We start from the raw sequence: 25,517 nt of genomic DNA on the forward strand, positions 1-25,517 counted from the left end.
TGGGGCGCCAGGCACCGCGGCGGGCGCCGAGGGTGGGGGTCACCCCCACCCCGGGCCGCCCCCGCACTCCCAGAAACGCGACAGAACCAGAGGCAAAAAAAAAAAGAAGAAGCCTACGGCACCCGGTATTCCCGGGCGGTCTCCCATCCAAGTTCTAACCAGGCCCGACCCTGCTTAGCTTCCGAGACCAGACGGGATCGGGCGCGTTCGGGGTGGTGTGGCCGTGGACGGCGGAGGGCGCCCCTGCCCCGCTCAAGAAGCCGAGCCTCTCCGCGCTTCCCCGCCGCCTCCTCCCGCCCCAGGCCCCGCGCCGGGTCGGGCCTGTTGAGTTCGCCGGCCGGGTCCCGCGGGCTCCGAGGGACGGGGGTGACAGGCGGGGCGGGCAGGGAGCGGCGGGCCGGGGTTGGGGGCTGTCTCTGTATACACACACACTCACACTCACACTCACTCACTCACTCACACTCACACTCACACAAGATGCGCCTCCACGGCTGGACCCGCCAAGGTGGAGACCTTCAAGCCCCCCTCCTCTCCTCGCCTGGCCTCCTTCACCTCCCCGCCCCCCACCCCCAGCGCGCCGGGGCCGCTGACTGCGCACGGGCGGGAGGGGCGGGGCGCTCGCCCTTTGACCCCAGCCAGGGGCGGCCCTCCCCCACAACCCCTTTCAGCTGCGCCCCCCACCCTGTGGCCTGGCGGCCGCCTATTCCCCCGGGCCAGGGCTGGGGCACAGCGCACGGGGGAGGGGAGCCAGTGTATGGGGCGTCTCTCTCTCTCGGGATGTGTCCCATGGGTGGGGTGGGGTGGCGTGGTTTGTGGGGCGCTGAAGAAATCAGTCCCCTCCATCTCCTCCCTCTGGAAAACACCCAAGCCCTTGGAGAACTGCCCGCACCTCTACCTACCGTGGGGGCCGGGACCCTCCTCTGTGTCCTCCTGTGGCCCAGTCCAAGGGGCCTGGGCCTGGCCGGGGCTGCATTGGACCCCAACCACCCTGGCGTGTGGACTCGCCAAAAATCGGCGATTAGATATTGGATTCCAGCGTCATTGAGGTCATTTCACTAATGAGTGCACCGCAAAGAGTTTCCTAATCCATCTGTGAGGGTGGCAACCGAAAGAGAATTTTAGAGCTGACAGAATAGGCGAGGAAAGGCATAGGAGATTTCCACACCCAGTAAGGAAGCCTTTCCCGAAGTGGAAGAAAGAAAGGAGCAAACAGAGACACCGGTAGCCCGCCCGGATCAGAGTCTGCCCCTGAGAGAAAGTACCCTGACCAGGTTCACCCGTGGGTGGGTCGCGAGCTAGCGGCATTCAGAAGAGCGAGGCCCGCAGTCTGTGCGGAAGACACCTGCACTCGGGTGTGTGTGGCGGCACAATTCACAAGCAGCTCCAGATGTTAAACCAAGGAGAAGCCAGGGAGTTCCCAACGCCCCAGGTGTCCTCAGCCCACGACTGGCTGCTGTGGGAATGCGAAGCCCGGCTCCTGGTCTCAGAGCGGGGCAACCAGGAGGTGTGATGTCCACCCCGGCGTTCCCAGGAGGATCAGACTGAAGCTGGGACTTGGCCTGAAAGTGTCCCCTCGCATGGCCACCCCCTTCCCCTTCCTGCTCCTCTACTCCTGGTGCCCCTCCATCCAGGGGCCAGACCTTAAAGAGTCACCCGCAAGAGAATCCTGGTCCCAAAGGAGCCTTCTGGGGGACCCCTGCTGAGAGAGGTTGTGGGCCTGGCCCGCTGGGGCTCTGCCCGACCCAGGGCTGAGAGATGCAACCTCCCAGCTCTGGGTCCCTGCAGGAAGTGTTGGCAAGCACAGGGCCAGTCCTCCAAAGGCCCAGGTGCAGGGAGCCCAGGCCAAGCAGCCTGTGGAAGAAGCCACATGCTGTGCCACCCCGGGGAACACGACTGCAGGCCACGGCCCTTCCCACCTCCTCCTCCTCCTCCTCCTCCTCCTCCTCCTCCTCCTCCCACCCCGCCCCCGCCCCCGCCCCCACATGGCACAGGGCCCAGAGACACCTCAGACACTTGCTACCCAAAGTGCAAAGGGCATCAGTTGCTCCTCCAAACCCCCCCCCCAGCCCAGCAGACCGCGTTGTCCAGCCAGCCCCCGGGCCTCCCTGGGGAGCCCAGCACAAAAGTGCAGACACCCACCGGACCCTCAATCTCAGTTTTCGGATGTTTTTGCCACTCTAAGGACCCGCAGGCCAGCTGGGCCTTCTGGCAGGACAGAGAGCCCCGGAATCCGACGTGGAGAGCTGGGTGTACGTCCCCATGAGGAGGCGGTCCCCACCTCCGCGGCTATCCCCTTGCGGGGAGCGGCAGCCGCGGGGCCTCAGAGAAGACACCAGGCTGGGCCCCCACGGCACAGCGGGAGCACGTCCCCCGCAGGCCACTTAGCGACGGCGGCCAGCCGGCGGACGGTTGGGTTGCGCGAGACGCTGCGGCCGCCCTGCTACCGGGTTCCTGGGAGGGCGTCCTGGAACCAGCGTCCACACCAAGCCCTTGGAAGGCCCAGGCGACGGAGGAGCCCCGTCAGGCAGGGGCCGAGGACGGTGACGGCCCGGGCGGGGAGGAGCGTGTCAGGCAGGGGCAGAGGACGGTGACAGGTGACAGGCCGGGCGGGAAGGAGTCAGTCAGGCAGGGGCCGTGGAGGAGACGGGCTGGGTAAGGGTTAGGGTTAGTGTCAGGGCACAAGTCACAATCGCAAAGACCTGGAAGCCACCCGAGTGCCCATCGACCCACGAGTGGGTAAGTAAAATGTGGCCCGTGGACACCACGGAGTGCTATTCGGCTATGAGGAGCAGCGGTGAGGGGGCACCTCTCGTGGTTCTCCTGGCCAGAGCTGGAACCCGTTCCAGTAAGCCAAGTATCCCAAGAATGGACACACGAGCACCACGTGCTCGCGCTCACCAGCAAATGGGTACGAACCGATGGACACCTAAGTGGACACAGAGGAATCACCTTCTTCGGGTGGGTGTCGGGCGGGTGGGGGGAGGGGATGGGCATACACATCCATTAGGAATGGGGTGGGTACGCACCGACTGGGGGATGGGCGCACTTGAAGCTCTGACCCGAGGGGGGAGGCTGGGAGAGGGCAACGCACCCGACCTTAACATTGGTGCCCCCACAATATGCTGGAACAACATGAGAGGTAAATGAATAAGAACACGGGGGGGGGAGGGGGGCACGGGCAACACATGTCACCTTAACACTTGGACTCCCATCATCTGCTTGAAAAGAGAGAGAAAAGAAAATGCAATAATAGAGATAAGAGACACTTTTTAAAAATAATGAATCCGGCCGGGCGCTGTGGCTCACGCCTGTAATCCTAGCTCTTGGGAGGCCGAGGCGGGCGGATTGCTCAAGGTCAGGAGTTCAAAACCAGCCTGAGCAAGAGCGAGACCCCGTCTCTACTATAAATAGAAAGAAATTAATTGGCCAACTGATATATATATAAAAAATTAGCGGGGCATGGTGGCGCATGCCTGCAGTCCCAGCTACCCGGGAGGCTGAGGCAGAAGGATCACTCGAGCCCAGGAGTTTGAAGTTGCTGTGAGCTAGGCTGACGCCACGGCACTCACTCTAGCCTGGGCAACAAACCGAGACTCTGTCTCAAAAAAAAAAAAAAAAATGAATCCGAAGAGAAAAGTAAAAGGAGGCCTGTGGAGCAGGTCTGGGTGTGACTCCGGATCCCCGAACATCAGGTGCCACCACCAAAGATTCCTACGTGTAGCCCATAGAACCCCAAAAGCAACGGGAGGAGTTCTGGTCACATACTCCCTCAAAATGACATCCTGGCCTTCTTCTGGAACTCCCTCCCCTCTCAGACTCTCAAGGTTTCCTCCAGCGTGTCGGCTCCCACAGAGCAGACCTTTGGTCTGAGACCTGACTGTCCAGAAGCCAGGCATGCTGCCGCGTGGCGGCGGTGTCACGGCTCGGGACAAGAGGAGGCCCCACGGTGCGGGCTGGGGCGCCAGGCACCGCGGCGGGCGCCGAGGGTGGGGGTCCCCCCACCCCGGGCCGCCCCCGCACTCCCAGAAACGCGACAGAACCAGAGGCAAAAAAAAAAAGAAGAAGCCTACGGCACCCGGTATTCCCGGGCGGTCTCCCATCCAAGTTCTAACCAGGCCCGACCCTGCTTAGCTTCCGAGACCAGACGGGATCGGGCGCGTTCGGGGTGGTGTGGCCGTGGACGGCGGAGGGCGCCCCTGCCCCGCTCAAGAAGCCGAGCCTCTCTGCGCTTCCCCGCCGCCTCCTCCCGCCCCAGGCCCCGCGCCGGGTCGGGCCTGTTGAGTTCGCCGGCCGGGTCCCGCGGGCTCCAAGGGACGGGGGTGACAGGCGGGGCGGGCAGGGAGCGGCGGGCCGGGGTTGGGGGCTGTCTCTGTATACACACACACTCACACGCACTCACTCACTCACTCACACTCACACAAGATGCGCCTCCACGGCTGGACCCGCCAAGGTGGAGACCTTCAAGCCCCCCTCCTCTCCTTGCCTGGCCTCCTTCACCTCCCCGCCCCCCACCCCCAGCGCGCCGGGGCCGCTGACTGCGCACGGGCGGGAGGGGCGGGGCGCTCGCCCTTTGACCCCAGCCAGGGGCGGCCCTCCCCCACAACCCCTTTCAGCTGCGCCCCCCACCCTGTGGCCTGGCGGCCGCCTATTCCCCCGGGCCAGGGCTGGGGCACAGCGCACGGGGGAGGGGAGCCAGTGTATGGGGCGTCTCTCTCTCTCGGGATGTGTCCCATGGGTGGGGTGGGGTGGCGTGGTTTGTGGGGCGCTGAAGAAATCAGTCCCCTCCATCTCCTCCCTCTGGAAAACACCCAAGCCCTTGGAGAACTGCCCGCACCTCTACCTACCGTGGGGGCCGGGACCCTCCTCTGTGTCCTCCTGTGGCCCAGTCCAAGGGGCCTGGGCCTGGCCGGGGCTGCATTGGACCCCAACCACCCTGGCGTGTGGACTCGCCAAAAATCGGCGATTAGATATTGGATTCCAGCGTCATTGAGGTCATTTCACTAATGAGTGCACCGCAAAGAGTTTCCTAATCCATCTGTGAGGGTGGCAACCGAAAGAGAATTTTAGAGCTGACAGAATAGGCGAGGAAAGGCATAGGAGATTTCCACACCCAGTAAGGAAGCCTTTCCCGAAGTGGAAGAAAGAAAGGAGCAAACAGAGACACCGGTAGCCCGCCCGGATCAGAGTCTGCCCCTGAGAGAAAGTACCCTGACCAGGTTCACCCGTGGGTGGGTCGCGAGCTAGCGGCATTCAGAAGAGCGAGGCCCGCAGTCTGTGCAGAAGACACCTGCACTCGGGTGTGTGTGGCGGCACAATTCACAAGCAGCTCCAGATGTTAAACCAAGGAGAAGCCAGGGAGTTCCCAACGCCCCAGGTGTCCTCAGCCCACGACTGGCTGCTGTGGGAATGCGAAGCCCGGCTCCTGGTCTCAGAGCGGGGCAACCAGGAGGTGTGATGTCCACCCCGGCGTTCCCAGGAGGATCAGACTGAAGCTGGGACTTGGCCTGAAAGTGTCCCCTCGCATGGCCACCCCCTTCCCCTTCCTGCTCCTCTACTCCTGGTGCCCCTCCATCCAGGGGCCAGACCTTAAAGAGTCACCCGCAAGAGAATCCTGGTCCCAAAGGAGCCTTCTGGGGGACCCCTGCTGAGAGAGGTTGTGGGCCTGGCCCGCTGGGGCTCTGCCCGACCCAGGGCTGAGAGATGCAACCTCCCAGCTCTGGGTCCCTGCAGGAAGTGTTGGCAAGCACAGGGCCAGTCCTCCAAAGGCCCAGGTGCAGGGAGCCCAGGACAAGCAGCCTGTGGAAGAAGCCACATGCTGTGCCACCCCGGGGAACACGACTGCAGGCCACGGCCCTTCCCACCTCCTCCTCCTCCTCCTCCTCCTCCTCCTCCTCCTCCCACCCCGCCCCCGCCCCCGCCCCCACATGGCACAGGGCCCAGAGACACCTCAGACACTTGCTACCCAAAGTGCAAAGGGCATCAGTTGCTCCTCCAAACCCCCCCCCCCCAGCCCAGCAGACCGCGTTGTCCAGCCAGCCCCCGGGCCTCCCTGGGGAGCCCAGCACAAAAGTGCAGACACCCACCGGACCCTCAATCTCAGTTTTCGGATGTTTTTGCCACTCTAAGGACCCGCAGGCCAGCTGGGCCTTCTGGCAGGACAGAGAGCCCCGGAATCCGACGTGGAGAGCTGGGTGTACGTCCCCATGAGGAGGCGGTCCCCACCTCCGCGGCTATCCCCTTGCGGGGAGCGGCAGCCGCGGGGCCTCAGAGAAGACACCAGGCTGGGCCCCCACGGCACAGCGGGAGCACGTCCCCCGCAGGCCACTTAGCGACGGCGGCCAGCCGGCGGACGGTTGGGTTGCGCGAGACGCTGCGGCCGCCCTGCTACCGGGTTCCTGGGAGGGCGTCCTGGAACCAGCGTCCACACCAAGCCCTTGGAAGGCCCAGGCGACGGAGGAGCCCCGTCAGGCAGGGGCCGAGGACGGTGACGGCCCGGGCGGGGAGGAGCGTGTCAGGCAGGGGCAGAGGACGGTGACAGGTGACAGGCCGGGCGGGAAGGAGTCAGTCAGGCAGGGGCCGTGGAGGAGACGGGCTGGGTAAGGGTTAGGGTTAGTGTCAGGGCACAAGTCACAATCGCAAAGACCTGGAAGCCACCCGAGTGCCCATCGACCCACGAGTGGGTAAGTAAAATGTGGCCCGTGGACACCACGGAGTGCTATTCGGCTATGAGGAGCAGCGGTGAGGGGGCACCTCTCGTGGTTCTCCTGGCCAGAGCTGGAACCCGTTCCAGTAAGCCAAGTATCCCAAGAATGGACACACGAGCACCACGTGCTCGCGCTCACCAGCAAATGGGTACGAACCAATGGACACCTAAGTGGACACAGAGGAATCACCTTCTTCGGGTGGGTGTCGGGCGGGTGGGGGGAGGGGATGGGCATACACATCCATTAGGAATGGGGTGGGTACGCACCGACTGGGGGATGGGCGCACTTGAAGCTCTGACCCGAGGGGGGAGGCTGGGAGAGGGCAACGCACCCGACCTTAACATTGGTGCCCCCACAATATGCTGGAACAACATGAGAGGTAAATGAATAAGAACACGGGGGGGGGAGGGGGGCACGGGCAACACATGTCACCTTAACACTTGGACTCCCATCATCTGCTTGAAAAGAGAGAGAAAAGAAAATGCAATAATAGAGATAAGAGACACTTTTTAAAAATAATGAATCCGGCCGGGCGCTGTGGCTCACGCCTGTAATCCTAGCTCTTGGGAGGCCGAGGCGGGCGGATTGCTCAAGGTCAGGAGTTCAAAACCAGCCTGAGCAAGAGCGAGACCCCGTCTCTACTATAAATAGAAAGAAATTAATTGGCCAACTGATATATATATAAAAAATTAGCGGGGCATGGTGGCGCATGCCTGCAGTCCCAGCTACCCGGGAGGCTGAGGCAGAAGGATCACTCGAGCCCAGGAGTTTGAAGTTGCTGTGAGCTAGGCTGACGCCACGGCACTCACTCTAGCCTGGGCAACAAACCGAGACTCTGTCTCAAAAAAAAAAAAAAAAATGAATCCGAAGAGAAAAGTAAAAGGAGGCCTGTGGAGCAGGTCTGGGTGTGACTCCGGATCCCCGAACATCAGGTGCCACCACCAAAGATTCCTACGTGTAGCCCATAGAACCCCAAAAGCAACGGGAGGAGTTCTGGTCACATACTCCCTCAAAATGACATCCTGGCCTTCTTCTGGAACTCCCTCCCCTCTCAGACTCTCAAGGTTTCCTCCAGCGTGTCGGCTCCCACAGAGCAGACCTTTGGTCTGAGACCTGACTGTCCAGAAGCCAGGCATGCTGCCGCGTGGCGGCGGTGTCACGGCTCGGGACAAGAGGAGGCCCCACGGTGCGGGCTGGGGCGCCAGGCACCGCGGCGGGCGCCGAGGGTGGGGGTCCCCCCCACCCCGGGCCGCCCCCGCACTCCCAGAAACGCGACAGAACCAGAGGCAAAAAAAAAAAGAAGAAGCCTACGGCACCCGGTATTCCCGGGCGGTCTCCCATCCAAGTTCTAACCAGGCCCGAGCCTGCTTAGCTTCCGAGACCAGACGGGATCGGGCGCGTTCGGGGTGGTGTGGCCGTGGACGGCGGAGGGCGCCCCTGCCCCGCTCAAGAAGCCGAGCCTCTCTGCGCTTCCCCGCCGCCTCCTCCCGCCCCAGGCCCCGCGCCGGGTCGGGCCTGTTGAGTTCGCCGGCCGGGTCCCGCGGGCTCCGAGGGACGAAGGTGACAGGCGGGGCGGGCAGGGAGCGGCGGGCCGGGGTTGGGGGCTGTCTCTGTATACACACACACTCACACGCACTCACTCACTCACTCACACTCACACAAGATGCGCCTCCACGGCTGGACCCGCCAAGGTGGAGACCTTCAAGCCCCCCTCCTCTCCTTGCCTGGCCTCCTTCACCTCCCCGCCCCCCACCCCCAGCGCGCCGGGGCCGCTGACTGCGCACGGGCGGGAGGGGCGGGGCGCTCGCCCTTTGACCCCAGCCAGGGGCGGCCCTCCCCCACAACCCCTTTCAGCTGCGCCCCCCACCCTGTGGCCTGGCGGCCGCCTATTCCCCCGGGCCAGGGCTGGGGCACAGCGCACGGGGGAGGGGAGCCAGTGTATGGGGCGTCTCTCTCTCTCGGGATGTGTCCCATGGGTGGGGTGGGGTGGCGTGGTTTGTGGGGCGCTGAAGAAATCAGTCCCCTCCATCTCCTCCCTCTGGAAAACACCCAAGCCCTTGGAGAACTGCCCGCACCTCTACCTACCGTGGGGGCCGGGACCCTCCTCTGTGTCCTCCTGTGGCCCAGTCCAAGGGGCCTGGGCCTGGCCGGGGCTGCATTGGACCCCAACCACCCTGGCGTGTGGACTCGCCAAAAATCGGTGATTAGATATTGGATTCCAGCGTCATTGAGGTCATTTCACTAATGAGTGCACCGCAAAGAGTTTCCTAATCCATCTGTGAGGGTGGCAACCGAAAGAGAATTTTAGAGCTGACAGAATAGGCGAGGAAAGGCATAGGAGATTTCCACACCCAGTAAGGAAGCCTTTCCCGAAGTGGAAGAAAGAAAGGAGCAAACAGAGACACCGGTAGCCCGCCCGGATCAGAGTCTGCCCCTGAGAGAAAGTACCCTGACCAGGTTCACCCGTGGGTGGGTCGCGAGCTAGCGGCATTCAGAAGAGCGAGGCCCGCAGTCTGTGCAGAAGACACCTGCACTCGGGTGTGTGTGGCGGCACAATTCACAAGCAGCTCCAGATGTTAAACCAAGGAGAAGCCAGGGAGTTCCCAACGCCCCAGGTGTCCTCAGCCCACGACTGGCTGCTGTGGGAATGCGAAGCCCGGCTCCTGGTCTCAGAGCGGGGCAACCAGGAGGTGTGATGTCCACCCCGGCGTTCCCAGGAGGATCAGACTGAAGCTGGGACTTGGCCTGAAAGTGTCCCCTCGCATGGCCACCCCCTTCCCCTTCCTGCTCCTCTACTCCTGGTGCCCCTCCATCCAGGGGCCAGACCTTAAAGAGTCACCCGCAAGAGAATCCTGGTCCCAAAGGAGCCTTCTGGGGGACCCCTGCTGAGAGAGGTTGTGGGCCTGGCCCGCTGGGGCTCTGCCCGACCCAGGGCTGAGAGATGCAACCTCCCAGCTCTGGGTCCCTGCAGGAAGTGTTGGCAAGCACAGGGCCAGTCCTCCAAAGGCCCAGGTGCAGGGAGCCCAGGCCAAGCAGCCTGTGGAAGAAGCCACATGCTGTGCCACCCGGGGGAACACGACTGCAGGCCACGGCCCTTCCCACCTCCTCCTCCTCCTCCTCCTCCTCCCACCCCGCCCCCGCCCCCGCCCCCACATGGCACAGGGCCCAGAGACACCTCAGACACTTGCTACCCAAAGTGCAAAGGGCATCAGTTGCTCCTCCAAACCCCCCCCCAGCCCAGCAGACCGCGTTGTCCAGCCAGCCCCCGGGCCTCCCTGGGGAGCCCAGCACAAAAGTGCAGACACCCACCGGACCCTCAATCTCAGTTTTCGGATGTTTTTGCCACTCTAAGGACCCGCAGGCCAGCTGGGCCTTCTGGCAGGACAGAGAGCCCCGGAATCCGACGTGGAGAGCTGGGTGTACGTCCCCATGAGGAGGCGGTCCCCACCTCCGCGGCTATCCCCTTGCGGGGAGCGGCAGCCGCGGGGCCTCAGAGAAGACACCAGGCTGGGCCCCCACGGCACAGCGGGAGCACGTCCCCCGCAGGCCACTTAGCGACGGCGGCCAGCCGGCGGATGGTTGGGTTGCGCGAGACGCTGCGGCCGCCCTGCTACCGGGTTCCTGGGAGGGCGTCCTGGAACCAGCGTCCACACCAAGCCCTTGGAAGGCCCAGGCGACGGAGGAGCCCCGTCAGGCAGGGGCCGAGGACGGTGACGGCCCGGGCGGGGAGGAGCGTGTCAGGCAGGGGCAGAGGACGGTGACAGGTGACAGGCCGGGCGGGAAGGAGTCAGTCAGGCAGGGGCCGTGGAGGAGACGGGCTGGGTAAGGGTTAGGGTTAGTGTCAGGGCACAAGTCACAATCGCAAAGACCTGGAAGCCACCCGAGTGCCCATCGACCCACGAGTGGGTAAGTAAAATGTGGCCCGTGGACACCACGGAGTGCTATTCGGCTATGAGGAGCAGCGGTGAGGGGGCACCTCTCGTGGTTCTCCTGGCCAGAGCTGGAACCCGTTCCAGTAAGCCAAGTATCCCAAGAATGGACACACGAGCACCACGTGCTCGCGCTCACCAGCAAATGGGTACGAACCGATGGACACCTAAGTGGACACAGAGGAATCACCTTCTTCGGGTGGGTGTCGGGCGGGTGGGGGGAGGGGATGGGCATACACATCCATTAGGAATGGGGTGGGTACGCACCGACTGGGGGATGGGCGCACTTGAAGCTCTGACCCGAGGGGGGAGGCTGGGAGAGGGCAACGCACCCGACCTTAACATTGGTGCCCCCACAATATGCTGGAACAACATGAGAGGTAAATGAATAAGAACACGGGGGGGGGAGGGGGGCACGGGCAACACATGTCACCTTAACACTTGGACTCCCATCATCTGCTTGAAAAGAGAGAGAAAAGAAAATGCAATAATAGAGATAAGAGACACTTTTTAAAAATAATGAATCCGGCCGGGCGCTGTGGCTCACGCCTGTAATCCTAGCTCTTGGGAGGCCGAGGCGGGCGGATTGCTCAAGGTCAGGAGTTCAAAACCAGCCTGAGCAAGAGCGAGACCCCGTCTCTACTATAAATAGAAAGAAATTAATTGGCCAACTGATATATATATAAAAAATTAGCGGGGCATGGTGGCGCATGCCTGCAGTCCCAGCTACCCGGGAGGCTGAGGCAGAAGGATCACTCGAGCCCAGGAGTTTGAAGTTGCTGTGAGCTAGGCTGACGCCACGGCACTCACTCTAGCCTGGGCAACAAACCGAGACTCTGTCTCAAAAAAAAAAAAAAAAATGAATCCGAAGAGAAAAGTAAAAGGAGGCCTGTGGAGCAGGTCTGGGTGTGACTCCGGATCCCCGAACATCAGGTGCCACCACCAAAGATTCCTACGTGTAGCCCATAGAACCCCAAAAGCAACGGGAGGAGTTCTGGTCACATACTCCCTCAAAATGACATCCTGGCCTTCTTCTGGAACTCCCTCCCCTCTCAGACTCTCAAGGTTTCCTCCAGCGTGTCGGCTCCCACAGAGCAGACCTTTGGTCTGAGACCTGACTGTCCAGAAGCCAGGCATGCTGCCGCGTGGCGGCGGTGTCACGGCTCGGGACAAGAGGAGGCCCCACGGTGCGGGCTGGGGCGCCAGGCACCGCGGCGGGCGCCGAGGGTGGGGGTCCCCCCCACCCCGGGCCGCCCCCGCACTCCCAGAAACGCGACAGAACCAGAGGCAAAAAAAAAAAGAAGAAGCCTACGGCACCCGGTATTCCCGGGCGGTCTCCCATCCAAGTTCTAACCAGGCCCGAGCCTGCTTAGCTTCCGAGACCAGACGGGATCGGGCGCGTTCGGGGTGGTGTGGCCGTGGACGGCGGAGGGCGCCCCTGCCCCGCTCAAGAAGCCGAGCCTCTCTGCGCTTCCCCGCCGCCTCCTCCCGCCCCAGGCCCCGCGCCGGGTCGGGCCTGTTGAGTTCGCCGGCCGGGTCCCGCGGGCTCCGAGGGACGAAGGTGACAGGCGGGGCGGGCAGGGAGCGGCGGGCCGGGGTTGGGGGCTGTCTCTGTATACACACACACTCACACGCACTCACTCACTCACTCACACTCACACAAGATGCGCCTCCACGGCTGGACCCGCCAAGGTGGAGACCTTCAAGCCCCCCTCCTCTCCTTGCCTGGCCTCCTTCACCTCCCCGCCCCCCACCCCCAGCGCGCCGGGGCCGCTGACTGCGCACGGGCGGGAGGGGCGGGGCGCTCGCCCTTTGACCCCAGCCAGGGGCGGCCCTCCCCCACAACCCCTTTCAGCTGCGCCCCCCACCCTGTGGCCTGGCGGCCGCCTATTCCCCCGGGCCAGGGCTGGGGCACAGCGCACGGGGGAGGGGAGCCAGTGTATGGGGCGTCTCTCTCTCTCGGGATGTGTCCCATGGGTGGGGTGGGGTGGCGTGGTTTGTGGGGCGCTGAAGAAATCAGTCCCCTCCATCTCCTCCCTCTGGAAAACACCCAAGCCCTTGGAGAACTGCCCGCACCTCTACCTACCGTGGGGGCCGGGACCCTCCTCTGTGTCCTCCTGTGGCCCAGTCCAAGGGGCCTGGGCCTGGCCGGGGCTGCATTGGACCCCAACCACCCTGGCGTGTGGACTCGCCAAAAATCGGCGATTAGATATTGGATTCCAGCGTCATTGAGGTCATTTCACTAATGAGTGCACCGCAAAGAGTTTCCTAATCCATCTGTGAGGGTGGCAACCGAAAGAGAATTTTAGAGCTGACAGAATAGGCGAGGAAAGGCATAGGAGATTTCCACACCCAGTAAGGAAGCCTTTCCCGAAGTGGAAGAAAGAAAGGAGCAAACAGAGACACCGGTAGCCCGCCCGGATCAGAGTCTGCCCCTGAGAGAAAGTACCCTGACCAGGTTCACCCGTGGGTGGGTCGCGAGCTAGCGGCATTCAGAAGAGCGAGGCCCGCAGTCTGTGCAGAAGACACCTGCACTCGGGTGTGTGTGGCGGCACAATTCACAAGCAGCTCCAGATGTTAAACCAAGGAGAAGCCAGGGAGTTCCCAACGCCCCAGGTGTCCTCAGCCCACGACTGGCTGCTGTGGGAATGCGAAGCCCGGCTCCTGGTCTCAGAGCGGGGCAACCAGGAGGTGTGATGTCCACCCCGGCGTTCCCAGGAGGATCAGACTGAAGCTGGGACTTGGCCTGAAAGTGTCCCCTCGCATGGCCACCCCCTTCCCCTTCCTGCTCCTCTACTCCTGGTGCCCCTCCATCCAGGGGCCAGACCTTAAAGAGTCACCCGCAAGAGAATCCTGGTCCCAAAGGAGCCTTCTGGGGGACCCCTGCTGAGAGAGGTTGTGGGCCTGGCCCGCTGGGGCTCTGCCCGACCCAGGGCTGAGAGATGCAACCTCCCAGCTCTGGGTCCCTGCAGGAAGTGTTGGCAAGCACAGGGCCAGTCCTCCAAAGGCCCAGGTGCAGGGAGCCCAGGCCAAGCAGCCTGTGGAAGAAGCCACATGCTGTGCCACCCCGGGGAACACGACTGCAGGCCACGGCCCTTCCCACCTCCTCCTCCTCCTCCTCCTCCTCCCACCCCGCCCCCGCCCCCGCCCCCACATGGCACAGGGCCCAGAGACACCTCAGACACTTGCTACCCAAAGTGCAAAGGGCATCAGTTGCTCCTCCAAACCCCCCCCCAGCCCAGCAGACCGCGTTGTCCAGCCAGCCCCCGGGCCTCCCTGGGGAGCCCAGCACAAAAGTGCAGACACCCACCGGACCCTCAATCTCAGTTTTCGGATGTTTTTGCCACTCTAAGGACCCGCAGGCCAGCTGGGCCTTCTGGCAGGACAGAGAGCCCCGGAATCCGACGTGGAGAGCTGGGTGTACGTCCCCATGAGGAGGCGGTCCCCACCTCCGCGGCTATCCCCTTGCGGGGAGCGGCAGCCGCGGGGCCTCAGAGAAGACACCAGGCTGGGCCCCCACGGCACAGCGGGAGCACGTCCCCCGCAGGCCACTTAGCGACGGCGGCCAGCCGGCGGATGGTTGGGTTGCGCGAGACGCTGCGGCCGCCCTGCTACCGGGTTCCTGGGAGGGCGTCCTGGAACCAGCGTCCACACCAAGCCCTTGGAAGGCCCAGGCGACGGAGGAGCCCCGTCAGGCAGGGGCCGAGGACGGTGACGGCCCGGGCGGGGAGGAGCGTGTCAGGCAGGGGCAGAGGACGGTGACAGGTGACAGGCCGGGCGGGAAGGAGTCAGTCAGGCAGGGGCCGTGGAGGAGACGGGCTGGGTAAGGGTTAGGGTTAGTGTCAGGGCACAAGTCACAATCGCAAAGACCTGGAAGCCACCCGAGTGCCCATCGACCCACGAGTGGGTAAGTAAAATGTGGCCCGTGGACACCACGGAGTGCTATTCGGCTATGAGGAGCAGCGGTGAGGGGGCACCTCTCGTGGTTCTCCTGGCCAGAGCTGGAACCCGTTCCAGTAAGCCAAGTATCCCAAGAATGGACACACGAGCACCACGTGCTCGCGCTCACCAGCAAATGGGTACGAACCGATGGACACCTAAGTGGACACAGAGGAATCACCTTCTTCGGGTGGGTGTCGGGCGGGTGGGGGGAGGGGATGGGCATACACATCCATTAGGAATGGGGTGGGTACGCACCGACTGGGGGATGGGCGCACTTGAAGCTCTGACCCGAGGGGGGAGGCTGGGAGAGGGCAACGCACCCGACCTTAACATTGGTGCCCCCACAATATGCTGGAACAACATGAGAGGTAAATGAATAAGAACACGGGGGGGGGAGGGGGGCACGGGCAACACATGTCACCTTAACACTTGGACTCCCATCATCTGCTTGAAAAGAGAGAGAAAAGAAAATGCAATAATAGAGATAAGAGACACTTTTTAAAAATAATGAATCCGGCCGGGCGCTGTGGCTCACGCCTGTAATCCTAGCTCTTGGGAGGCCGAGGCGGGCGGATTGCTCAAGGTCAGGAGTTCAAAACCAGCCTGAGCAAGAGCGAGACCCCGTCTCTACTATAAATAGAAAGAAATTAATTGGCCAACTGATATATATATAAAAAATTAGCGGGGCATGGTGGCGCATGCCTGCAGTCCCAGCTACCCGGGAGGCTGAGGCAGAAGGATCACTCGAGCCCAGGAGTTTGAAGTTGCTGTGAGCTAGGCTGACGCCACGGCACTCACTCTAGCCTGGGCAACAAACCGAGACTCTGTCTCAAAAAAAAAAAAAAAAATGAATCCGAAGAGAAAAGTAAAAGGAGGCCTGTGGAGCAGGTCTGGGTGTGACTCCGGATCCCCGAACATCAGGTGCCACCACCAAAGATTCCTACGTGTAGCCCATAGAACCCCAAAAGCAACGGGAGGAGTTCTGGTCACATACTCCCTCAAAATGACATCCTGGCCTTCTTCTGGAACTCCCTCCCCTCTCAGACTCTCAAGGTTTCCTCCAGCGTGTCGGCTCCCACAGAGCAGACCTTTGGTCTGAGACCTGACTGTCCAGAAGCCAGGCATGCTGCCGCGTGGCGGCGGTGTCACGGCTCGGGACAAGAGGAGGCCCCACGGTGCGGGCTGGGGCGCCAGGCACCGCGGCGGGCGCCGAGGGTGGGGGTCCCCCCCACCCCGGGCCGCCCCCGCACTCCCAGAAACGCGACAGAACCAGAGGCAAAAAAAAAAAGAAGAAGCCTACGGCACCCGGTATTCCCGGGCGGTCTCCCATCCAAGTTCTAACCAGGCCCGAGCCTGCTTAGCTTCCGAGACCAGACGGGATCGGGCGCGTTCGGGGTGGTGTGGCCGTGGACGGCGGAGGGCGCCCCTGCCCCGCTCAAGAAGCCGAGCCTCTCTGCGCTTCCCCGCCGCCTCCTCCCGCCCCAGGCCCCGCGCCGGGTCGGGCCTGTTGAGTTCGCCGGCCGGGTCCCGCGGGCTCCGAGGGACGAAGGTGACAGGCGGGGCGGGCAGGGAGCGGCGGGCCGGGGTTGGGGGCTGTCTCTGTATACACACACACTCACACGCACTCACTCACTCACTCACACTCACACAAGATGCGCCTCCACGGCTGGACCCGCCAAGGTGGAGACCTTCAAGCCCCCCTCCTCTCCTTGCCTGGCCTCCTTCACCTCCCCGCCCCCCACCCCCAGCGCGCCGGGGCCGCTGACTGCGCACGGGCGGGAGGGGCGGGGCGCTCGCCCTTTGACCCCAGCCAGGGGCGGCCCTCCCCCACAACCCCTTTCAGCTGCGCCCCCCACCCTGTGGCCTGGCGGCCGCCTATTCCCCCGGGCCAGGGCTGGGGCACAGCGCACGGGGGAGGGGAGCCAGTGTATGGGGCGTCTCTCTCTCTCGGGATGTGTCCCATGGGTGGGGTGGGGTGGCGTGGTTTGTGGGGCGCTGAAGAAATCAGTCCCCTCCATCTCCTCCCTCTGGAAAACACCCAAGCCCTTGGAGAACTGCCCGCACCTCTACCTACCGTGGGGGCCGGGACCCTCCTCTGTGTCCTCCTGTGGCCCAGTCCAAGGGGCCTGGGCCTGGCCGGGGCTGCATTGGACCCCAACCACCCTGGCGTGTGGACTCGCCAAAAATCGGCGATTAGATATTGGATTCCAGCGTCGTTGAGGTCATTTCACTAATGAGTGCACCGCAAAGAGTTTCCTAATCCATCTGTGAGGGTGGCAACCGAAAGAGAATTTTAGAGCTGACAGAATAGGCGAGGAAAGGCATAGGAGATTTCCACACCCAGTAAGGAAGCCTTTCCCGAAGTGGAAGAAAGAAAGGAGCAAACAGAGACACCGGTAGCCCGCCCGGATCAGAGTCTGCCCCTGAGAGAAAGTACCCTGACCAGGTTCACCCGTGGGTGGGTCGCGAGCTAGCGGCATTCAGAAGAGCGAGGCCCGCAGTCTGTGCAGAAGACACCTGCACTCGGGTGTGTGTGGCGGCACAATTCACAAGCAGCTCCAGATGTTAAACCAAGGAGAAGCCAGGGAGTTCCCAACGCCCCAGGTGTCCTCAGCCCACGACTGGCTGCTGTGGGAATGCGAAGCCCGGCTCCTGGTCTCAGAGCGGGGCAACCAGGAGGTGTGATGTCCACCCCGGCGTTCCCAGGAGGATCAGACTGAAGCTGGGACTTGGCCTGAAAGTGTCCCCTCGCATGGCCACCCCCTTCCCCTTCCTGCTCCTCTACTCCTGGTGCCCCTCCATCCAGGGGCCAGACCTTAAAGAGTCACCCGCAAGAGAATCCTGGTCCCAAAGGAGCCTTCTGGGGGACCCCTGCTGAGAGAGGTTGTGGGCCTGGCCCGCTGGGGCTCTGCCCGACCCAGGGCTGAGAGATGCAACCTCCCAGCTCTGGGTCCCTGCAGGAAGTGTTGGCAAGCACAGGGCCAGTCCTCCAAAGGCCCAGGTGCAGGGAGCCCAGGCCAAGCAGCCTGTGGAAGAAGCCACATGCTGTGCCACCCCGGGGAACACGACTGCAGGCCACGGCCCTTCCCACCTCCTCCTCCTCCTCCTCCTCCTCCCACCCCGCCCCCGCCCCCGCCCCCACATGGCACAGGGCCCAGAGACACCTCAGACACTTGCTACCCAAAGTGCAAAGGGCATCAGTTGCTCCTCCAAACCCCCCCCCAGCCCAGCAGACCGCGTTGTCCAGCCAGCCCCCGGGCCTCCCTGGGGAGCCCAGCACAAAAGTGCAGACACCCACCGGACCCTCAATCTCAGTTTTCGGATGTTTTTGCCACTCTAAGGACCCGCAGGCCAGCTGGGCCTTCTGGCAGGACAGAGAGCCCCGGAATCCGACGTGGAGAGCTGGGTGTACGTCCCCATGAGGAGGCGGTCCCCACCTCCGCGGCTATCCCCTTGCGGGGAGCGGCAGCCGCGGGGCCTCAGAGAAGACACCAGGCTGGGCCCCCACGGCACAGCGGGAGCACGTCCCCCGCAGGCCACTTAGCGACGGCGGCCAGCCGGCGGATGGTTGGGTTGCGCGAGACGCTGCGGCCGCCCTGCTACCGGGTTCCTGGGAGGGCGTCCTGGAACCAGCGTCCACACCAAGCCCTTGGAAGGCCCAGGCGACGGAGGAGCCCCGTCAGGCAGGGGCCGAGGACGGTGACGGCCCGGGCGGGGAGGAGCGTGTCAGGCAGGGGCAGAGGACGGTGACAGGTGACAGGCCGGGCGGGAAGGAGTCAGTCAGGCAGGGGCCGTGGAGGAGACGGGCTGGGTAAGGGTTAGGGTTAGTGTCAGGGCACAAGTCACAATCGCAAAGACCTGGAAGCCACCCGAGTGCCCATCGACCCACGAGTGGGTAAGTAAAATGTGGCCCGTGGACACCACGGAGTGCTATTCGGCTATGAGGAGCAGCGGTGAGGGGGCACCTCTCGTGGTTCTCCTGGCCAGAGCTGGAACCCGTTCCAGTAAGCCAAGTATCCCAAGAATGGACACACGAGCACCACGTGCTCGCGCTCACCAGCAAATGGGTACGAACCGATGGACACCTAAGTGGACACAGAGGAATCACCTTCTTCGGGTGGGTGTCGGGCGGGTGGGGGGAGGGGATGGGCATACACATCCATTAGGAATGGGGTGGGTACGCACCGACTGGGGGATGGGCGCACTTGAAGCTCTGACCCGAGGGGGGAGGCTGGGAGAGGGCAACGCACCCGACCTTAACATTGGTGCCCCCACAATATGCTGGAACAACATGAGAGGTAAATGAATAAGAACACGGGGGGGGGGAGGGGGGCACGGGCAACACATGTCACCTTAACACTTGGACTCCCATCATCTGCTTGAAAAGAGAGAGAAAAGAAAATGCAATAATAGAGATAAGAGACACTTTTTAAAAATAATGAATCCGGCCGGGCGCTGTGGCTCACGCCTGTAATCCTAGCTCTTGGGAGGCCGAGGCGGGCGGATTGCTCAAGGTCAGGAGTTCAAAACCAGCCTGAGCAAGAGCGAGACCCCGTCTCTACTATAAATAGAAAGAAATTAATTGGCCAACTGATATATATATAAAAAATTAGCGGGGCATGGTGGCGCATGCCTGCAGTCCCAGCTACCCGGGAGGCTGAGGCAGAAGGATCACTCGAGCCCAGGAGTTTGAAGTTGCTGTGAGCTAGGCTGACGCCACGGCACTCACTCTAGCCTGGGCAACAAACCGAGACTCTGTCTCAAAAAAAAAAAAAAAAATGAATCCGAAGAGAAAAGTAAAAGGAGGCCTGTGGAGCAGGTCTGGGTGTGACTCCGGATCCCCGAACATCAGGTGCCACCACCAAAGATTCCTACGTGTAGCCCATAGAACCCCAAAAGCAACGGGAGGAGTTCTGGTCACATACTCCCTCAAAATGACATCCTGGCCTTCTTCTGGAACTCCCTCCCCTCTCAGACTCTCAAGGTTTCCTCCAGCGTGTCGGCTCCCACAGAGCAGACCTTTGGTCTGAGACCTGACTGTCCAGAAGCCAGGCATGCTGCCGCGTGGCGGCGGTGTCACGGCTCGGGACAAGAGGAGGCCCCACGGTGCGGGCTGGGGCGCCAGGCACCGCGGCGGGCGCCGAGGGTGGGGGTCCCCCCACCCCGGGCCGCCCCCGCACTCCCAGAAACGCGACAGAACCAGAGGCAAAAAAAAAAAGAAGAAGCCTACGGCACCCGGTATTCCCGGGCGGTCTCCCATCCAAGTTCTAACCAGGCCCGACCCTGCTTAGCTTCCGAGACCAGACGGGATCGGGCGCGTTCGGGGTGGTGTGGCCGTGGACGGCGGAGGGCGCCCCTGCCCCGCTCAAGAAGCCGAGCCTCTCTGCGCTTCCCCGCCGCCTCCTCCCGCCCCAGGCCCCGCGCCGGGTCGGGCCTGTTGAGTTCGCCGGCCGGGTCCCGCGGGCTCCGAGGGACGGGGGTGACAGGCGGGGCGGGCAGGGAGCGGCGGGCCGGGGTTGGGGGCTGTCTCTGTATACACACACACTCACACGCACTCACTCACTCACTCACACTCACACAAGATGCGCCTCCACGGCTGGACCCGCCAAGGTGGAGACCTTCAAGCCCCCCTCCTCTCCTTGCCTGGCCTCCTTCACCTCCCCGCCCCCCACCCCCAGCGCGCCGGGGCCGCTGACTGCGCACGGGCGGGAGGGGCGGGGCGCTCGCCCTTTGACCCCAGCCAGGGGCGGCCCTCCCCCACAACCCCTTTCAGCTGCGCCCCCCACCCTGTGGCCTGGCGGCCGCCTATTCCCCCGGGCCAGGGCTGGGGCACAGCGCACGGGGGAGGGGAGCCAGTGTATGGGGCGTCTCTCTCTCTCGGGATGTGTCCCATGGGTGGGGTGGGGTGGCGTGGTTTGTGGGGCGCTGAAGAAATCAGTCCCCTCCATCTCCTCCCTCTGGAAAACACCCAAGCCCTTGGAGAACTGCCCGCACCTCTACCTACCGTGGGGGCCGGGACCCTCCTCTGTGTCCTCCTGTGGCCCAGTCCAAGGGGCCTGGGCCTGGCCGGGGCTGCATTGGACCCCAACCACCCTGGCGTGTGGACTCGCCAAAAATCGGCGATTAGATATTGGATTCCAGCGTCATTGAGGTCATTTCACTAATGAGTGCACCGCAAAGAGTTTCCTAATCCATCTGTGAGGGTGGCAACCGAAAGAGAATTTTAGAGCTGACAGAATAGGCGAGGAAAGGCATAGGAGATTTCCACACCCAGTAAGGAAGCCTTTCCCGAAGTGGAAGAAAGAAAGGAGCAAACAGAGACACCGGTAGCCCGCCCGGATCAGAGTCTGCCCCTGAGAGAAAGTACCCTGACCAGGTTCACCCGTGGGTGGGTCGCGAGCTAGCGGCATTCAGAAGAGCGAGGCCCGCAGTCTGTGCAGAAGACACCTGCACTCGGGTGTGTGTGGCGGCACAATTCACAAGCAGCTCCAGATGTTAAACCAAGGAGAAGCCAGGGAGTTCCCAACGCCCCAGGTGTCCTCAGCCCACGACTGGCTGCTGTGGGAATGCGAAGCCCGGCTCCTGGTCTCAGAGCGGGGCAACCAGGAGGTGTGATGTCCACCCCGGCGTTCCCAGGAGGATCAGACTGAAGCTGGGACTTGGCCTGAAAGTGTCCCCTCGCATGGCCACCCCCTTCCCCTTCCTGCTCCTCTACTCCTGGTGCCCCTCCATCCAGGGGCCAGACCTTAAAGAGTCACCCGCAAGAGAATCCTGGTCCCAAAGGAGCCTTCTGGGGGACCCCTGCTGAGAGAGGTTGTGGGCCTGGCCCGCTGGGGCTCTGCCCGACCCAGGGCTGAGAGATGCAACCTCCCAGCTCTGGGTCCCTGCAGGAAGTGTTGGCAAGCACAGGGCCAGTCCTCCAAAGGCCCAGGTGCAGGGAGCCCAGGACAAGCAGCCTGTGGAAGAAGCCACATGCTGTGCCACCCCGGGGAACACGACTGCAGGCCACGGCCCTTCCCACCTCCTCCTCCTCCTCCTCCTCCTCCTCCTCCTCCTCCTCCCACCCCGCCCCCGCCCCCGCCCCCACATGGCACAGGGCCCAGAGACACCTCAGACACTTGCTACCCAAAGTGCAAAGGGCATCAGTTGCTCCTCCAAACCCCCCCCCCAGCCCAGCAGACCGCGTTGTCCAGCCAGCCCCCGGGCCTCCCTGGGGAGCCCAGCACAAAAGTGCAGACACCCACCGGACCCTCAATCTCAGTTTTCGGATGTTTTTGCCACTCTAAGGACCCGCAGGCCAGCTGGGCCTTCTGGCAGGACAGAGAGCCCCGGAATCCGACGTGGAGAGCTGGGTGTACGTCCCCATGAGGAGGCGGTCCCCACCTCCGCGGCTATCCCCTTGCGGGGAGCGGCAGCCGCGGGGCCTCAGAGAAGACACCAGGCTGGGCCCCCACGGCACAGCGGGAGCACGTCCCCCGCAGGCCACTTAGCGACGGCGGCCAGCCGGCGGATGGTTGGGTTGCGCGAGACGCTGCGGCCGCCCTGCTACCGGGTTCCTGGGAGGGCGTCCTGGAACCAGCGTCCACACCAAGCCCTTGGAAGGCCCAGGCGACGGAGGAGCCCCGTCAGGCAGGGGCCGAGGACGGTGACGGCCCGGGCGGGGAGGAGCGTGTCAGGCAGGGGCAGAGGACGGTGACAGGTGACAGGCCGGGCGGGAAGGAGTCAGTCAGGCAGGGGCCGTGGAGGAGACGGGCTGGGTAAGGGTTAGGGTTAGTGTCAGGGCACAAGTCACAATCGCAAAGACCTGGAAGCCACCCGAGTGCCCATCGACCCACGAGTGGGTAAGTAAAATGTGGCCCGTGGACACCACGGAGTGCTATTCGGCTATGAGGAGCAGCGGTGAGGGGGCACCTCTCGTGGTTCTCCTGGCCAGAGCTGGAACCCGTTCCAGTAAGCCAAGTATCCCAAGAATGGACACACGAGCACCACGTGCTCGCGCTCACCAGCAAATGGGTACGAACCGATGGACACCTAAGTGGACACAGAGGAATCACCTTCTTCGGGTGGGTGTCGGGCGGGTGGGGGGAGGGGATGGGCATACACATCCATTAGGAATGGGGTGGGTACGCACCGACTGGGGGATGGGCGCACTTGAAGCTCTGACCCGAGGGGGGAGGCTGGGAGAGGGCAACGCACCCGACCTTAACATTGGTGCCCCCACAATATGCTGGAACAACATGAGAGGTAAATGAATAAGAACACGGGGGGGGGGAGGGGGGCACGGGCAACACATGTCACCTTAACACTTGGACTCCCATCATCTGCTTGAAAAGAGAGAGAAAAGAAAATGCAATAATAGAGATAAGAGACACTTTTTAAAAATAATGAATCCGGCCGGGCGCTGTGGCTCACGCCTGTAATCCTAGCTCTTGGGAGGCCGAGGCGGGCGGATTGCTCAAGGTCAGGAGTTCAAAACCAGCCTGAGCAAGAGCGAGACCCCGTCTCTACTATAAATAGAAAGAAATTAATTGGCCAACTGATATATATATAAAAAATTAGCGGGGCATGGTGGCGCATGCCTGCAGTCCCAGCTACCCGGGAGGCTGAGGCAGAAGGATCACTCGAGCCCAGGAGTTTGAAGTTGCTGTGAGCTAGGCTGACGCCACGGCACTCACTCTAGCCTGGGCAACAAACCGAGACTCTGTCTCAAAAAAAAAAAAAAAAATGAATCCGAAGAGAAAAGTAAAAGGAGGCCTGTGGAGCAGGTCTGGGTGTGACTCCGGATCCCCGAACATCAGGTGCCACCACCAAAGATTCCTACGTGTAGCCCATAGAACCCCAAAAGCAACGGGAGGAGTTCTGGTCACATACTCCCTCAAAATGACATCCTGGCCTTCTTCTGGAACTCCCTCCCCTCTCAGACTCTCAAGGTTTCCTCCAGCGTGTCGGCTCCCACAGAGCAGACCTTTGGTCTGAGACCTGACTGTCCAGAAGCCAGGCATGCTGCCGCGTGGCGGCGGTGTCACGGCTCGGGACAAGAGGAGGCCCCACGGTGCGGGCTGGGGCGCCAGGCACCGCGGCGGGCGCCGAGGGTGGGGGTCCCCCCCACCCCGGGCCGCCCCCGCACTCCCAGAAACGTGACAGAACCAGAGGCAAAAAAAAAAAGAAGAAGCCTACGGCACCCGGTATTCCCGGGCGGTCTCCCATCCAAGTTCTAACCAGGCCCGACCCTGCTTAGCTTCCGAGACCAGACGGGATCGGGCGCGTTCGGGGTGGTGTGGCCGTGGACGGCGTGGCCGTGGACGGCGGAGGGCGCCCCTGCCCCGCTCAAGAAGCCGAGCCTCTCCGCGCTTCCCCGCCGCCTCCTCCCGCCCCAGGCCCCGCGCCGGGTCGGGCCTGTTGAGTTCGCCGGCCGGGTCCCGCGGGCTCCGAGGGACGGGGGTGACAGGCGGGGCGGGCAGGGAGCGGCGGGCCGGGGTTGGGGGCTGTCTCTGTATACACACACACTCACACTCACACTCACTCACTCACTCACACTCACACTCACACAAGATGCGCCTCCACGGCTGGACCCGCCAAGGTGGAGACCTTCAAGCCCCCCTCCTCTCCTTGCCTGGCCTCCTTCACCTCCCCGCCCCCCACCCCCAGCGTGCCGGGGCTGCAGACTGCGCACGGCCGGGAGGGGCAGGCCACTCGCCCTTTGACCCCAGCCAGGGGCGGCCCTCCCCCACAACCCCTTTCAGCTGCGCCCCCCACCCTGTGGCCTGGCGGCCGCCTATTCCCCCGGGCCAGGGCTGGGGCACAGCGCACGGGGGAGGGGAGCCAGTGTATGGGGCGTCTCTCTCTCTCGGGATGTGTCCCATGGGTGGGGTGGGGTGGCGTGGTTTGTGGGGCGCTGAAGAAATCAGTCCCCTCCATCTCCTCCCTCTGGAAAACACCCAAGCCCTTGGAGAACTGCCCGCACCTCTACCTACCGTGGGGGCCGGGACCCTCCTCTGTGTCCTCCTGTGGCCCAGTCCAAGGGGCCTGGGCCTGGCCGGGGCTGCATTGGACCCCAACCACCCTGGCGTGTGGACTCGCCAAAAATCGGCGATTAGATATTGGATTCCAGCGTCATTGAGGTCATTTCACTAATGAGTGCACCGCAAAGAGTTTCCTAATCCATCTGTGAGGGTGGCAACTGAAAGAGAATTTTAGAGCTGACAGAATAGGCGAGGAAAGGCATAGGAGATTTCCACACCCAGTAAGGAAGCCTTTCCCGAAGTGGAAGAAAGAAAGGAGCAAACAGAGACACCGGTAGCCCGCCCGGATCAGAGTCTGCCCCTGAGAGAAAGTACCCTGACCAGGTTCACCCGTGGGTGGGTCGCGAGCTAGCGGCATTCAGAAGAGCGAGGCCCGCAGTCTGTGCAGAAGACACCTGCACTCGGGTGTGTGTGGCGGCACAATTCACAAGCAGCTCCAGATGTTAAACCAAGGAGAAGCCAGGGAGTTCCCAACGCCCCAGGTGTCCTCAGCCCACGACTGGCTGCTGTGGGAATGCGAAGCCCGGCTCCTGGTCTCAGAGCGGGGCAACCAGGAGGTGTGATGTCCACCCCGGCGTTCCCAGGAGGATCAGACTGAAGCTGGGACTTGGCCTGAAAGTGTCCCCTCGCATGGCCACCCCCTTCCCCTTCCTGCTCCTCTACTCCTGGTGCCCCTCCATCCAGGGGCCAGACCTTAAAGAGTCACCCGCAAGAGAATCCTGGTCCCAAAGGAGCCTTCTGGGGGACCCCTGCTGAGAGAGGTTGTGGGCCTGGCCCGCTGGGGCTCTGCCCGACCCAGGGCTGAGAGATGCAACCTCCCAGCTCTGGGTCCCTGCAGGAAGTGTTGGCAAGCACAGGGCCAGTCCTCCAAAGGCCCAGGTGCAGGGAGCCCAGGACAAGCAGCCTGTGGAAGAAGCCAC

General features: G+C 62.9%; 7 pseudogenes; all 7 read right to left on the reverse strand.

Annotated features, from left to right (window-relative positions):
- Window positions 1–110: 110 nt before the first annotated feature.
- Window positions 111–229, reverse strand: LOC142873048 (uncharacterized; annotated as a pseudogene).
- A 3,834-nt stretch (window positions 230–4,063) lies between these two features.
- LOC142873049 (uncharacterized) lies at window positions 4,064–4,182 on the reverse strand (annotated as a pseudogene).
- A 3,826-nt stretch (window positions 4,183–8,008) lies between these two features.
- LOC142873066 (uncharacterized) lies at window positions 8,009–8,127 on the reverse strand (annotated as a pseudogene).
- A 3,811-nt stretch (window positions 8,128–11,938) lies between these two features.
- On the reverse strand, window positions 11,939–12,057 carry LOC142873068 (uncharacterized; annotated as a pseudogene).
- Window positions 12,058–15,868: 3,811 nt separating this feature from the next.
- On the reverse strand, window positions 15,869–15,987 carry LOC142873069 (uncharacterized; annotated as a pseudogene).
- Window positions 15,988–19,798: 3,811 nt separating this feature from the next.
- LOC142873050 (uncharacterized) lies at window positions 19,799–19,917 on the reverse strand (annotated as a pseudogene).
- Window positions 19,918–23,745: 3,828 nt separating this feature from the next.
- LOC142873051 (uncharacterized) lies at window positions 23,746–23,864 on the reverse strand (annotated as a pseudogene).
- Between the last annotated feature and the right edge of the window lie 1,653 nt (window positions 23,865–25,517).

Source organism: Microcebus murinus, chromosome 9 (genome assembly GCF_040939455.1).
Source record: "Microcebus murinus isolate Inina chromosome 9, M.murinus_Inina_mat1.0, whole genome shotgun sequence".
In the NCBI taxonomy this organism is placed as follows: Eukaryota; Metazoa; Chordata; class Mammalia; order Primates; family Cheirogaleidae; genus Microcebus; species Microcebus murinus.